Consider the following 10,538-nt stretch of genomic DNA (forward strand, 5'->3'; position numbering starts at 1 on the left):
CCAATACTGCCACAACAGTAGTAACTCTAACACACACACACACACACACACACACACACACACACACACACACACACACACACACACACACACACACACACACACACACACACACACACACACACACACACACACACACACACACACACACACACACACACACACACACACACACACACACACACACACACATTCCATAATGACATGAGGCTCAGAAGCTTGCCGAGCCACCAAAATAAAAAACAAAACAATGTAATGATACAGTCCCTTAATGAATAACTACATCTTGAGAAACAGGCACATATAAAATGTGTGTCTGGGAACAAATGACTGAGAGGTTCTGTGGAGCTAACTCAACACACATTTAGACACTAAAAAGACCAAACAGAACTCAGATCTCTCTTGCTGATTCTTTGCTGCCAAACCATCTGGAGTTAGGCAATTACATAGGCAACCGTTTTAATCCTGTTCCTGACATTGGCTGTAATATGTCTGTATTCCAGTCAACAGCAACAATAGTCAAAGGCCCCAAATGGTGTTTGACAAAATAGCAATACCAAATGTAAAACACAAGTGCATGTCAAACACTGTATCTATACACTTGTTTTTATCTTAGAATGGACTTCATTTGAATACCCTATGTTCTTTTAAAAAAACAAGCCTAGGATAGAGGTTGATTTCTTTTTTAAACTTCTACTGACAAGTTTTCATAAGATAAGAAAATGTTTATGTTCTAAATTGTAACTTTTCTGAAACACATGTCAGATGTATGCATTGGTGAAACGCAAATATATGCTACAGTGTAACATTATACTGCTGTATTATATACTAAGCATAAGAGTGAAATTCTCCATGGTGGTATATTCCACATTTAATGTATGAGCAAGAGTCAACACCATGCCATTCATTCAGTTGGGTGTTGCTTTTAGTGTTTGATTAGTTTGAACAGATTCAAACATTTCTTCTGTTCAGGTGACTTGTATTTAGTTTATTTAATGTTTGTTTAACTCCAAAAAAGAACACTTGAACATACACTGTAAAATATTACCATGATTTCACAATATTTAGCTGTAATATTTTAAAATAAATTACTGTTTTAACACTTTACAGTCTTTACCTGTAATGTTCACAATATAATGTAATTTTGAATTTCACAGTGAAATCAATACAGGCACAGTTAATTACTGTGAATGTACAGGATAAATGATTACCAGGATTTCACAACATGTTACTGTATTATTTCACAGTAAAATACTGTATTCAGACCGTCCTCTGTGATAACAAAACAAATTAAGTGATTTTCTCTTGCTTTTATCCCTCTTGCTTGGCTTTAAATACTCATTTCTTTCTTTGCTGCAGGTTTTACTTAAATTGAAAGGGGCACCGCTGCATGTGCCTTTAAATAAACGATGCAACACATCTATGTAAAATTGAAATGGTTGTCTTGGCTTATTGTTTTCAGGTGCTTCCTGGGCATTAATCCTGAGACGGGCTCGAAAGCCAAAAAGAGGCATGGCAATTTAAACCCCCATGTCAGCACATTCTTCAGAAAAATTGTTGACTTTGAGTGGATGTATGTGTAGACATGTGCTCCCCTCCTTGTTTTCTTTTCTGTCTCCCTGCTACAGGTGCACCTGGTCTGCCCCTGGCTCCGCCTCTGCCCAGGTGCACCTGGTCTGCCCCTGGCTCCGCCTCTGCCCAGGTGTTCCAAATTCCACTCAGCCGTGTATATATAAAGAGAAGCTAGAGGAGAAGGATGTCTCGCCTATCCTAACGCTGGGAGACACTCTCCTTAGAATACCTCTTTGCCATTTTGAGCTTTAGGCCATATTTTTGCAGATGTGTTTATGTTTAGCCTGGAGGACCTGGTAGTCCAGTTTTTGCGGCTTTATTATGTTTCCCATAGGGTTTATATTTGATTTCTGGTTAGTGGGTAGAAGCTCTGGGTCCTACGGTCCGTGGTGTGGCTGGCTCGGGTTCCCTCCTTCTGTTTGTTCCTTTTGGCCACTCCTCCAGACCTCTTTTTGTTTCCTGTTTCGCTTGTGTGAGCAAAGGGTTGATTATCAATAAATGCTTGTTACCGCCCACCGGTTATTGCGTGTATTCTTTCATGTTGCGGGTCTCGGCACGAGCCACTACCGCGGAGTAGAGGTTGGGGCCGTAACAACATGTCCAAGACACTGTGAAATATACTTTGCACGTCAATGGAGTAATACAAAGTTAAAATGGGTATTTTCTTTGTTTTTCTTTGTTGATTGAGCTGATTGAATTGTGTAGTTATGCTAAAATCCCAGTTAACTAGTCAGATTTACAATATATTATCGTATTATTTACATTTTTATATTTACAGTAAATTACTGGCTAATGTGTTGCATTACTTCTACAGTAAAAGTGTAAAAATACAGGTAATTACCGTAATTTATGTACAGCAAGGTACCATAATATAGACCCTCCAGAAAAATGCGGGCAAAAATCCTTGATTATGCGGGCTAAATTCCTTGATTATGCGGGCTAAAATCCTTGATTATGCGATTAAACATGCAGAGTTTTTATGTGATTTTATGCGGTGAAATTGCGGGAAGTTGCGAAATATGCGGAAAGTTACGAAATATGCTAAATATCCGGGGGAAAAGAATAACAATTTTTTTAAATATTGGGCTGTCTTATTTATTCTCTCTCACACACAACCTGCCACTAACGTTAAACCCCTTTACTATTCAATTAAACACACTCAATGTTTATTTATTGTAAAAGCAACTGGGCTATTTTAATCTCACACACACCCCACCCCCCCACACACACACACACACACACTTCTCCGCCTCATTCTGTTTTCATTTAATCGTTCGTTATCTGACCAGCTTCAATCTTGTAGGCTACTCACTTCGTTTCTTGTAGGCCTCGAAAAGGTTTTGGAGTTTGATCCCTCGGTGAACGTGACTTTCTTGTCCGCAGCAGCAGAAAGTATTTTCGAATGTTTGAATGAATCAAAGTGGGTCGCCACCGTCGATTTGCTCCTATGCTCCAACACACAGTTGCACAGGGTGCAGAATAGTTTCCCCCCACTTTTTGCCCGGTCTTTAGTTGAAATGTTCGTCGGTAAATGAGATGGATTAGATTTTTTCATCTTGGTGTTTTCTCTATCGTGTGAGCTCCACACGTTCACTCTATACAGTGTTCTTTACATTCTGTGATGCGCGAGCTGATGACGTCACGTCAAGATGAGTTAACTTTTTTTTTTCTCAACTTTGTGTGGAAAAATGCGGGGATTATGCGGCCTTTTGATAAATATGCGGCCTTTTAAAAAATCTGCGCCATTTTGCTGATTATGCGGTAAATTTTGCGATTGCAGAATCGCGTTTTTCTGGAGGGTCTAATAATACCACAGCTCTGTACTGCTATATCACAGTAATTCCATGGGCATGGCAACTGTAAAGTCACAGTATTTAGTTGTACTTTTATTCTAATTTACTGTAGAATATCTACAGTAAATTACTGTGAAATATGTACAGTAAATTACTTTGAAATCCATGCAACTAGTAGCCATTAATTTACTGTAATTTTACAGCCAAGCATTTTACAGCGTATGAATAGTTAATAGGAAACTTCCAACAGCTTGCTTTGGCTGGAAGAATACAGTGGCTGGGGCATAAGTGCAATATCATAGTTTACATTTAGACCAAGATATATTAAGTCATTTCTTCTTCATTTCTGTATTAGATCTGTATATTCATGTGTTGGTAACATGATGGCGCTCCACTTGTTTAGGCATGGACAATCTGATCTGAGTTTCTCACTTTAGTCAGTTCCATTCTTTCTGCAATCACCAGAATGGTATAGTTGAAACCAACCAACTACGTATAAAATAGCACATTTTCTAAACAACAGCAGTCAAATAAACACACAAAATAAGTTTTAATTCATAGTCACCCCTTTTATAGTGCCACAAACACATTTATCATATTTGCAATATCTTTCTTTACATTTAACAGGGTTTCATCATTGAAATGTCTTATTTCTACTTTTTGCGAGAAGTCTTATACAGTGCTCTGTCATACATGTATCATAAGGGTAATGGGAGGACTGGTGTTTTCCATATACACTCAGTTTCTCATACAGTCTAACTTCTGGGTCTTTGTACCACGTTGAGGGATTAATGTGACACGACTGCTGTAACACCACAATTTCCCCAACGGGAGCGACGGTGGTTGTGAGGTAGTGTGGTGGTCTACTAATCGGAACATTGGGGGTTAGGGTTACAGCCTTTGAAGTCAACATGTCAATGTGTCAAGATACCGGGGCTAGATACTTAACCCCAAGTTGCTCTCAATGACTTGGCCAACACTGTGTGAATGTTTTCCTGATCAGGTGGGACTCTGCCTTGTATGGCAGTCTCTGCCTCTGTGCCATGAAAGTGTATGAATGGGTGAATGTTGAGTTGTATATTTAAGCATTTTGAGGGGATGTAAAGATTGGGAAAGCACTATATAAATGCAGTCCAGCATTAAAGTACTTGATTTATGTAATTGTAAATTAAATGCAAAACATTTGCATAAAATGTTTTTGGGCAAGGCATTTCTGAAAAACACAATTTGTTCTCTACAGGGACACTCTCATGTGTCTGTTTTGCATTGCATCTTGGGATGTTATCTATTAACAACTGCAGAGTGAACAGAATACATGAGTGTTTGGTGTATGCCACTGGAACAAAGCACACTGTTAAGGTGTACATAACATATAATGGCTTTGGCCTGAATGTCATCGCTAATGTCTATTAATGTGTACACCAACAACAGCTGGTAGTACCCACTGCCCCCCCCCCCCCAACCTCTGGCACCAACCCACATATCTGGAGCCTTGGGCATACTGATATGATCAACACATTATTTTAGAACTTGTTGCATTCAATTATATCACACACAACAGCAATACATGCATATTTTATGCTACGACCTGAAATTACATGTTCTATGGAGCTGTTCATAATGGGAAAAGCGTAACATTGAAGAAACATTTATGAGCTTTTATAAATATCACTGGAGGAACCAGAACACTGGGCACTGTACCATTTCCTGCGCTAAGGTTTCTCTTGATCTTTATTGTAACACACCTTATAGTGTGGCCCACTGCAAAAAAACTCTAATGGTTCCATAGGGATTGCTAAATGGCTCTGAGTTATTTCAAAGGTTAGAAGGTAAAACAGACTGGTTTATGCTCATTCCATCTGGGCTTTCTTCATCCTGCTCACAACATTCCCATGTTCTGGGCCTCCTTAAATAGGCCTAACCTAACTCCCTTTACATTTATTCTCATAATGACATTGAAGAGATGAAGTCTGGGTCTTTACCAGTCTGGAATCACCTCAATTACCGAGCCATTTCGGAGACCTATTTTAAGAGTTTAGTAACTCTGAACCTCACATTAAGGGGCAAACAGTCAAGTGTGTATTCCTTTCTGCTTTACCAGAAAGTCCTGCAAATGGATTACTTAAAGAAATACGCTACTTTGTTTTCAATGAGCAGGATAATGGTTTTAGGAATCACCCTTACCAATAAGATGCATCACCGTTTCTTGATCTGCAAATGTTCTGATTAGGGTTGGGGTTAGACACAACACCATTTTCTTTATTGTTAAAAGACTCACTACTTGGTCTGCATAAGCTTGGAAATGTATACTTGAAGGTGGAATTGCATGGTTTTCTAACATACTACAGTGTTTTTCAGGGGATTGAGTTTGATCACTTTTGTACTTGGAGCCAGTTTCACATTTTTTCATAAACTAAAAAAGACTAAGCCTATTGACATAGACATGTCAATACATTCGAACAGTACTACCACATTAACTAATTCATCTGTAACGATTAGCTCCAAAATACTTTCATCGCCTGAATCGATCTTATTCAAATGTTTTAAAAGATATGTGTCAAATAAGGCAGCCTCTTTGCTCTGGCACCTCTGAATAGGTGAAACAGTGAAATCATTAATTACCCCTAGGAGACAAATAAAGTGGCTACTTCTTCTTCTACACATCCAAAGGAAAAGTATATATGATATATATTTAAGCAATAGCTCACGACAGGCAGTAGTATATCACAGCTAAGGACCGTGGTTCGGCCCGACGCGAAGCAGGTAGTTTGCTTTTCAACCCAACTGTATACTGTTTTTCTCAGGCGCGGAGGGATACTGACTTGTTGTGAAAAGTAACATACAATTCTACCCGTGGTATACGCTCAGTATATCACGGCTAAGAACCAATCAGATTGCTTGATTTGACTTGTCCGTTTTATAAATATATAGATATATATATATATAGCAGGTACCGTACAATCAGATCAGAATCACACCTAGAAATGTCTACGTTCGGTTGTGGTTTGGTAGTTTCCATAGTTTATTAGTTCACATACAGACTTAGTGAGTGCAAGTGGAACTGGATTTAAGGATGTCAAACATGAACATCATGATATCGTGAAATCCATAGAAATGTACTAATTGGTTTTCAACATATAAGTAGTTAGTATTAGTTTGCTAGACTTCGACACAGGAACTTATTAAAGCCACAATACTACATTTTGTATGCTGGACCTTTATAAACCACTTTTCATTTTTGTTTTAATTGTGGTATATACTGTATGTGCAATATTGTAATCAAAATCACCAAATACACTCTTTCTATGAGTTTCGGGGCCCCTAAAGGCCCTACAATCCAGACATTTCTGTCTGTCTGACTCAGACTGACTCATCAGTTGTCCCAAAATGTATGACTATCTTTCAGGAGAGAAATTGGCCTGACAGTAGCACTAGAGAAATAGCAAGGGAAAGAAATATCCTGTGACCATGAACAACATAGAAAACGTAAATGCAAACAATACATTAAACACATTTAATGAGCTAAGAGGAAGAATGATTGACCGTTGACCAAAATCATTTTCATACCAAAATATCCGTAACAATTTCCAACTTTGGGTGTTTACTGACAACTGACATTGGCATCCACATTGATCCCTGGTCAGCAGTTACACTATGTACATGCTGTATCATTATCCATATCACCCATTCAATCACTGCTGATTGTCCACAGCAGCTGGTATTATCGTCCCAGTGGCATTATGTCTGAGAGAGGAGGCCATCAACCAGGTGGAAGTGATTTTCATCAGGACCTGCTTTCACCTTCCTGGCCTGCTCTGATCCTGTTCTATAATTGTTGGAAAGGGGGGGCTCTTCCTCCCCCTTGCCCTCCCTCTCTGGAGGAAGCCTGGGGGGGACAGCCTGTGTCTGTCAGTTCACTGTGCGTCCATCCTGCCACCCTCCGACTCACCCTTTCAGTCGGAAACCATAAACATGTCAGTGGCACAGAGCGAGGTCTACTGTGTGAAGCTCCCCCCCCCCCCTCCCCCTCTGCCCTCTGCCAGCCCTTCCTTAATCATTCGGTTAGACAGTAGCAGTGAATGACATTTCCCCTAGGCCCAGTGGGCACAGAGGTAAAGCCAAGGACAGGGGTGGGGGGGTTATAAAGTAAAAGTGTAAACTGCCACTTTACTGGCAAAATACTAAGTAGTTTGAGCATTGTTTATAGCTCTATATATTAAAATTATAACAGATTAACTCTCCCATTTAGTTTGATATATGTAGTTTAGTGAGTAGAAACAACTTTCTGCTCCTGTTTATCAGTGGTGTAAAGTAACTAAGTACATTTACTCAAGTACTGTACTAGATTTGAGATACTTGTACTTGAGTATCTCCAATAATAATAATGTTACGTTTCAGAAGAAATTAGGTTGAACTTAATATTATTGCTTTCAACTAACCTAATACATTTATGTGAACTTTTGCTGACATTTAATTAAAGTCAACGTTTCAGTTTTTTCAGTGTACAAGCTTTGATGAACAGATTAGTACATCAATAATTATAATAAAACATATAATGGAGTCATACGTCATTTTACTTTTGGTACTTTAAGTATATTTTGATTGTAATACTTTTGTACTTGAGTAACATGTTGATTGCATGACTTTGACTTTTAACAGAGTATTCCTACACTCTGGTACTTCTCCTTTTACTTAAAGGTGTGGTAGGTACGTTTGAGAAACCGGCTCGAGATACACTTGTTGTTATATTCCATGGAATGCTCTTAACATTCCGATAGCCATGAATATCTTAAAGGTGGGGTAGGTAAGTTTCAGAAACCGGCTCGAGTGCACTAAAATTTGAAAGTACACAGCCAAAAAGAATCCGCCCCTTCCTTCAGACTTCCTTACAGAGCACCTCCTCCGCGAGAGGAGGCTGCAGTAACGTTACATATCAGGCAAAGCTAAATACATTTAGGTTAGCAATACTACACAGCCAAAGCAACTCCGATATTGACTCTGGTTTGACTTCTCCTAGTTTCCACTTTCTTTTTGTTCTTAATTTGCTCCGTTACATTTTTTCTTTTGCGACCAGTAGACGATGTTGAACCTAACTCTGCCATGGTGAAAGTGGCCGCCTGTTGCTCGCGAGTCATTGAAGTACTGCTGCAATGCACGCCCAATGAGGGCACGAGATACATTTGTGCGTGCACGAGATGGAAGGCTGACAGACAGGCCGGCAATCCAATTGGATTGGTTGGTTGTAGTTACGGGTTCCACAGATGACATTTTTTTATGGATTTTTTGTCAAAGCACTTAAGATATTCATTGCTATCGGGATGTTAAGAGCATTCCATGGAATATAACAAAAAGTGTATCTCGAGCCGGTTTCTGAAACTTACCTACCCCACCTTTAAGTGCTTTGACAATAAATCCATTAAAAATGTTATCTTTGGAAGCCATAGTACTGTACAAAGCACGACCAATCATCTGAGCCGGCCCGGCTAAAATAACTGGATGGCCTACCTGCCTGTCAGCCTTCCATCTGTGCACAAACTTATCTCATGCCCTCATTAGTCATGTGCGCGTTTGTGTGTGTTGGAGGAAGGGCTCTGTCAGGAAGTGACAGATTTTTTCCGGCTGTGTATTTTCAAATTCTAGCGCACTCGAGCCGGTTTCTCCAAAATTACCTACCCCACCTTTAAGTACAAATTCTGAGTACTTGAACCACCTCTGCTGTTTATTGAGTGAATACAAATGGGAACCATGAGTTCTCACCAGGATGTTTTTCCAGCACAATATTGAACTGTTCCTGACTTCCCTACATCACACATCTGGGCAGCGGTGGAGCAGGTCTCCTTTGGCTGGGACACTTCTTGCACCTTTCAGAAACCTTCAATCCAACAATAAAATACACACAGCAAATGAACAGCTGCATGGAGGTGAAGTAAGGCAGGATTTGAACCTCTGCTTCAATCTTAATACAACTTTATTGCTTACAACTGCTTACAACTGAGAGAAACACATGATTACCCTTTAGGAAGGATTGTCCACATGGTGTGACAGTTGTACAATACCATGTTGATGAAAATAGGCTGGGGTTAGTTTTAGTACAGAGTCTGTTCAAATTGTGAACCACCCCAAGAACCAGTTTGCTTTTTTACCAACTGAATCCCTGATGGGCTCCACGTCTTGAAATCCCCCCTCACAGTGACAGTAATGGCGGAATATATTGGAGTTGTGCTCACGTTGCCCCCCTTTGTTGAATTTTCGATAAGTGTGTATTTTTTTTGTTTTTCATTTAAAATGTGTGCCAAACGTAATGCCATAAACAATTGATCGTACGAATTGAAATGTTCTGGTATTAAATGGATGAGGTTAGCCGAGCCACTCAAACCATTCTTACTAAGCATAATAAAAATATAATAAATATTTAAATTCTTCCGGCATTTTTAATGGTAGAATGCCATCGCACTTTATATTAAAGTTAACTGAGCATACGCATGACGTATTAATTATTCACCATAACAAATTGAATAGGAAGGTATTTGTTGCTATCATTGTCGCATTGGACGTTTTCTACCATCATATCATTAAATTGTGTTATTTCGCCCGATCTGTCTTATGATATGACAATTTGTGTATTTAGTGATTAAATCTGATACCCTGTGTAAAAACAAAAAACAACATACGTGCCCTGCCGCTGTTCAAAACAGCTAATGCCACAGTGATACAGGTATTTAAAGTATGGTGAACTATGAACAACGTGTGCCTTTTTCCTGGTTAACGTTCCACAATGTTTCTAAAATGTTTAATTTCATTTTAGACCCTTTTTGGTCTTGGTGCTTTCTTGAACACATTTTTACTGCCAGTCATACTCACAATGAAATGCTCACATACGTAAAACCCGCCCCATCCTCTGACGTAGGTTTCCCCCGTCTCCAGCTCTGGGCTCTGGGTGCCAACAAAGCAAATAGTTGGTTCTCGAGGTGAACCAATGTTTGGGGCTGAGAGCAGGTGTCTTTTCAGTGGAAATACAAAGAACTGATAATCAGGCTCTTCAGCTCAGGAACTGTCGCAGTGGAAAAGGGGAAAGGGAGTCATCAGAACTGTTTTTGAAAATTGCTTCTGCTTAAAGCATAATTACAACCAAATGGGCAAAATGAAATCGAAATATGAGATTTCTCTTTTTTT

Source organism: Notothenia rossii, assembly GCF_949606895.1.
Source record: "Notothenia rossii genome assembly, chromosome: 7".
NCBI classification, from domain to species: Eukaryota; Metazoa; Chordata; class Actinopteri; order Perciformes; family Nototheniidae; genus Notothenia; species Notothenia rossii.